Raw genomic sequence first — 6,266 nt, 5'->3', positions numbered from 1 at the left:
AGAAGAAGGTGGTTAGTACACACACACACACACACACACACACACACACACTACCTTGCGTCTCTCATCAGCGAGCCTCATCTTCTCATCAATCTGTTCTCTGGTGCAGGGAGCTTTTTTGCCCCTCAGAGACTTAAGTCTGGCAGGGTACCTTCGCCGGAACCCTTCACTGTCATCCAGCTGACACACACACACACAATGTTACATATTTTATCATAGCATATTGATATTGTGAATGAAGCATGCTAACCAGGTGCCCACCATGATGCTGTAGGCCTCTCCTGCGCCACTGCCGGCCTCTCTCTGCCCTTCTATGATGATTCCCTGCTGCATCAGTTCCTCCAGGATCTCTCTGGCCTTTGGACGGTTCTGTTCTGTGCCATTTTGCAGCAGCTGACCTGGAGCAGCAGACAGAACATAAACACATTTTAAGACACATGTTTTCTCTCTCCAGCCTGTGTGGAGCACATCCTCACTGTGCTGTGTTTCTTTGTTTCCCTCACTTTCTGTGACGCTCACTGATGTTAGAGGAGGAAGGTTACTGGGCACTGTGTCGGGTAAGTTGGGGATCTCTGTGTTCTCCATCACCACCCCGCTGTCCGCAGTGCCCTTCGACACAGCAGAGTCCCTACGACCGCTGAGTTTACTTTTAGTTTCCTCCTGGCAGCACACACACACACACACATTATCACAATTTGACAGCATCCTGAATCCCAGACGTGACGTTGTCATGGTGACATCATCATTGTGTTGACATATTGTCATGAATACAGTAACTCAGCGACAACAATGATACACTACAAAGAGATTGAAGTAAATTTTGCCAATTTTTGCTGGTGTAAATGTAGAACCAGAGAAAATCTGTCACGCTTTCATTTCAGAGGACAGGTATAATTTATATTTAACTAAATCTAACACTAAATTCATTTGTAGTTTTTTTAATTCAGGTTAGTCTACAAACATTTTAAGGTTTATTATTATGTCAATGCCCGTTTTATTTATATATCACATTTATAAGGGCATTGCCCACCAAAGTGCTTAACATTAAAATACATGAAATAAACTCAAACTAATAAAATACATAAAAGAGACAAACTGCAGTAAAATACAATAAAACAAAGATACAATCATGAAGCATAAAATCCCCAAGAGCTGCCAATACTCAGGCAAAGGCCAAGATTATTAAGTATTAAATTGTTTCATTCAACTTATCCTTTTGTTAGTGACATGTTTTAAAACATAAATATTAGCACTATGATGTGATCATTTTAAGGGCCATTTATTCACATTTATGTTCCATCCTGTAATTTGATTGACTGATTTTATTGATAGTGTTGTATGAGTTAGCAGAAGTTTCTCACTTAGAGTTGCTAGTTTTGGTTAATAATGAATGAGAATCAGCAGCTAAATCATTGGTAGGATACAGTACGTAAATCTCTGTAACACGTCTCCACACACCGAGCCTACCTCCTGCACCTCCGCGCCTACCAGCGGCTCAACCGCCGTGTGCGTCGAGCTTAGGCATCCCATCTTCACCTCACAGCAGCGGTATGAAGTGAGCCCATAAAAAGTCCTCAAACATGCAGTTTAATCAGATTTCTTTCTTCGTGTCTGTTAACCGTGCAGCCCAGCATTCCCTCACTACTCGGACTGTTGTTTGTCTCCATGGACCCGCCGCGTTGCTAAGGGCGCCGTTGCCACATTAAATCTGACCCCGGTTAAAGAGGCGACACCCAAAAGAAGCTCATGGTGTCACTGAGGGCGCCACATGTCACACTAGTGGTCACATTGGTCCACCTTATCAGAGAGCCCTGCTTTTCTGTGTCCTGTCCCCCAGTCACAAAAACTGCTTTCCAATTTTAGTGCATTAAAAAAACCCTCCTAGCAGTAGGTGTCAAAGCTGCACCAGTGGCCTGTGCTAATGTAGGAGGGGGTGCAATCTGCAGATCTAAAACCAGACCTGCCAAATCATCAAATAATCGACTGAAGACAATCCGCCCAAAACTGCAGTGTAGTTCCTATAAACGGTGAGATCAGACTCTAGACCAATGAGCCATGTGTGACATCTCTTTTTTCATGTTTCAGTCAGTGGAAGAACAACACAATGTTCTTCTTAGTTTGACATTGGTAAAGTTATGAACAAAGATTTCTGGTTAGGAATATAAAGCCGCTGCATTGAAGTTCATGGCCCAGCTGAACCACTTCTCAAAGAAGCTTCTGTAAGTTTCCCAGAACAAAGGAGGAACTTCAATATTAATGAAAGATTCACATGTTTATGTGATGCTCAGGATCAACATGAGTGTTGTGTGTTTGTGTTTTTTAACCCTATAGGAGGGCAGCTTACATGTTCTGAAGACAGGAGCCCAGCGATGTGGGGGTTTCATCCAACTTAATTTGGTATATTGAAATGCAAAGGTTTATGTCCTGGAGGAATGTTATGCACCTTACTGTTTCTATTTCTGCTGCATTTATTGGATGGAAAAACTCAATTTAATTGAGTTCATCCAATGAGTATAGGTTAAACAAATGAGTGATATTTAATCACAATAAATATACAGCATTGCAGTGATTAATGTGATTAAAATTGTAATCATGTGACGGCACTAGTTCAAACGTTTGCGTTCAAAGAACAGATGACCTACCAGTGGATGTCATGGTCATGGTTTTCTGCAGAAAGTCTCGTTCGTTTTCTAACATGGCAACCTTCTCCTTTAGAGTTTTCTGTCAACAGGCTCTTGTTCTGACTTTTGCAACCCTCACCTCTCATTAAAGCTGGTCTCCAATGATGTGTGTCTGGGTGCGTACACACTGCCCATAGTTACTGACGGAGCCACTGCGTCACACCCCAGCTGATACATGACCGCACCAGGTGACTGCTGCTATGACCCATGTTGGTTGTCAGCGTTCCTTCCATTCCATTACAGCAGCATGAAAACAAGGTCCTGAGCAGCAACAATAGATAAAGTAGAAATAAAGACTATGTACAGAGCAACCATAAGACATGCAGATATACAGATGAGAAATGTACAGAGATGTATTATGTCCTGTTATGATATCATGAAAAACTCTGAGTATTACACTGTAGGTGAGGATGTTATTGCACTAAGAGAAAAAACACTGTACTGTTTCCCCATCAGTGTCACTGGGTGTAAACATGGTGATACAGTACAGAGGTTAGAGTACAGATGGACTGATGTTATACAGTCTGACCCCTGTCTGGACAAAAGTCTGTGGCTGAAGGAGACACCCAAGGTCCCCACTGTCTCATGTTTTTATTGTTTGTTATCATAATCAGCCACCATGTACAGGTGCATCTCCATAAATGAGAATATTGTGGAAAAGTTCAATATTATAAACTAATGATGTCACACTGTGATCAGATGATGAACTCAAAACACCTGCAAAGCAGACACAATCATGGGGAAGACTGCTGACTGGACAGATGTTGAATAAATAAAAAATAGTCAGCATGGTTATCCTCAGGAGCGATAATGGGAATATGACTCCCATCCATCACCCCTGCACACTGAGGGAACCCATCAAGACAGACAGTTATCAGGAGAGAAGGAGGAGGGTCTCAGGTTCCGAGGGCGACTCCAAACTGGCGTAGTAGTGTAGTAGTAGACCCACTAAAGGTTGTGGATAAACCACAGATAGAAGTTGGCTCATTTCATACCTGTATAAAACATCAACCACGAAGGGACTCGAACCCTCAATCTTCTAATCCGAAGTCAGACGCCTTATCCATTAGGCCACGTGGTCTATGGCAGTGGTCCCCAACCACCGGGCCGGGGACCGGTACCGGTCCGTGGGTCATTTGGTACTGGGCCGCACAGAAAGACTGAGCAAAAAATATATTATTCATTATCTGAGTCTGAAAGCTGTTTCATTTATAAATCGGATCAGATTCATCCGTCTGTGCCTTTAAGCACCTGCCCAGACGCTTGTCTCGGTCACAGGATACGGCCCCAAAATTAAGCCCACAAGCAGCAAAAATGAATAAAAAACAAACGTCTTTGGAGAGCTTCTTCGGAAAGGGGAAAAGGCCTAACGAGGAGACAGAAGAAGAGGAGCCTACCCCTTCAAAGAAAAAGAAACCCGCATTTAAAAGACTATATCAGGAGTCCTATTTAAAATACGGATTTATTGCAACAGGTGATTCTCACACACCAAGTCCGCTCTGAGTGATGTGGCGACAGACTCGCAAATGAGGCAACGAAGCCTTCAAAACTGCGAGACCGAGCACCCTGCATTAAAAGACAAGCCATGGAAGAAAACATGAACAAGAACGACTGAAGCAATTAATGACGGCCAAAACAAAATTACGGAGTGGACTGGACATAAGAAACACACTTCGGGTGTCATGTCTCCCATTATCCCTAGATGGGACCGCCTCATTGCTGAGAAAGCTCAAAGGCTCCCACTAATTAAGCATAAGAGTAAGTTGTCTCTTTATGCACTTTTTTTTCTGTGCCGGTCCGTGAAAGTATTGTTTTACATGATACCGGTCCGTGGTGCAAAAAGGTTGGGGACCGCTGGTCTAGGGTGTTTGTCATATAAACTTTTCTTTGTCAGAATATTATTCATAGTAAGAGTTTTTGTTGGTGCAGTAGCCAGCGCAAACACATAGACATATTCTGACTAACATGGGCACTGTAGATGTCTTTGTAAACAATAAATGGACAATATTTAACTTGTTTCACACATTGTTTCACACCTCACTATAGCGCCCCCCAGTGGCCAAACCACATGAAACTTGGTACACTAAGTCTTAGTACTAGCCTACATAAGTGAAATTTAGCAGCTATATGTTACAGTATGCATCAGTTATAGTACATTAAGTGCACATGGCCACGCCCACAAAAGTTTATTAGCCAATAGCAATGAAACGCTATTAGATATTCCAAAATACAAAAATCTTACACTATTTAAAGTTGTCCACTAATGTTTTGTCCAAAGTTTTTGACACTTTATATCTCACCACATGGTGGCGCTATGACTACAGTTTTAACTATATTTAAGTAAATACATCTTTTAAAATATGTTCAAAGTTTCAGCTGTATAGCATGGCTACTTTCTGAGTTGTACATTTTTAATTACTATGTTGTCAGATTGTCCCAAAGTCACAGCAAGGGTGTCATCACATTTAGACACTTTAGTTTTGAAAGCATGTTTGTAGCTTTACAGCTGTAGGAGGAGCGTTCTGTCATCATTACGTTTTTTTCCTGTTTCTTTAAGTAGAATAACATTGATGTGATGCAGTCAGTTGGAACAGTCTGGACAGGTTTGACTGAATGTTTTATAGCGTCCTCTGTAGTAAACAGGGACTGATCGCTGGGACACGAGTAGGAAAAGTTTGCTGTAATTCATGTTGTAATCTCTTCAAATTAAATGTACTGAATGTCGATCTATAGGAGCCAACTACCAAAGTCTTTATGCGGAGTGGATATGAGTGGATCATCTGAATTGATCTTAAACTGCAGAACTGGTGAGTCTCATTACTGTTAGCTCAGCTGCTCATTCATTCCCATTGGGTAATTTAGCCTGGCCGCTTCCATTGGTTTATATGGAGCGGTCAGCACAGGATATTAAGAATTAAGAAACCTTTATTAGTCCCACAATGGGGAAATTGCATTTTTGCAACAGCAGGTACAGACAGCAAAGGATAAGTTAAGAAAAGATATATATGATAAAATAAACTACCAATAAATATAGAATAGAATCATCAACAGTTTACATATGAACAGTTATTGCACAGGTGAGTGGAGGGAGAAGTGGTCTGTAAGAAAACTGTACATAGTGCATCAGAAACTAAATAAATAATGTGTTGTACACTGTGGTGTGTGAATATTGCTCCTATCAGAAGTGGTTATTATACAGTCTGACAGCAGCAGGAAGGAAAGACCTTCTGTATCTCTCCTTCACACACCGAGGGTGGAGCAGTCTGCCACTGAAGCTGCTCTGCAGAGCTGACAGGGCGTCCTGCAGGGGGTGGACTCATTGTCCAGCATCAGAATCAGAATCAGAATCAGAATGACTTTATTTGTCCCCGAGGGGAAATTCTTTTTTGTTACAGACATTAGAAATTAAAGATACATTGAAATATATAATAAATATCTAAATACCTAGATAGCATTTAAATCCCTGAGTTGTATCTAAAGAACATATTCACTACTGTATAAAACCTTTCCATAGTAAAGAGCAGGACATGAATGCACCAGTATGAATGTACAGTGTCTGAGTGACACTTCTACTCTTATACTCTG

The 6,266-nt window shown here is 41.5% G+C and overlaps 1 non-coding gene across 1 annotated transcript; it reads right to left on the bottom strand.

Annotated features, from left to right (window-relative positions):
• Positions 1 to 3,689: 3,689 nt before the first annotated feature.
• trnar-ucg (transfer RNA arginine (anticodon UCG)) lies at positions 3,690 to 3,762 on the bottom strand. Its single transcript has one exon. It is a non-coding gene; the product is annotated as a tRNA-Arg (tRNA).
• Between the last annotated feature and the right edge of the window lie 2,504 nt (positions 3,763 to 6,266).

This window comes from Parambassis ranga, unplaced genomic scaffold, assembly GCF_900634625.1.
Source record: "Parambassis ranga unplaced genomic scaffold, fParRan2.1 scaffold_31_arrow_ctg1, whole genome shotgun sequence".
Classification (NCBI taxonomy): Eukaryota; Metazoa; Chordata; class Actinopteri; family Ambassidae; genus Parambassis; species Parambassis ranga.
This window is presented reverse-complemented; position numbering and strand designations above follow the sequence as displayed.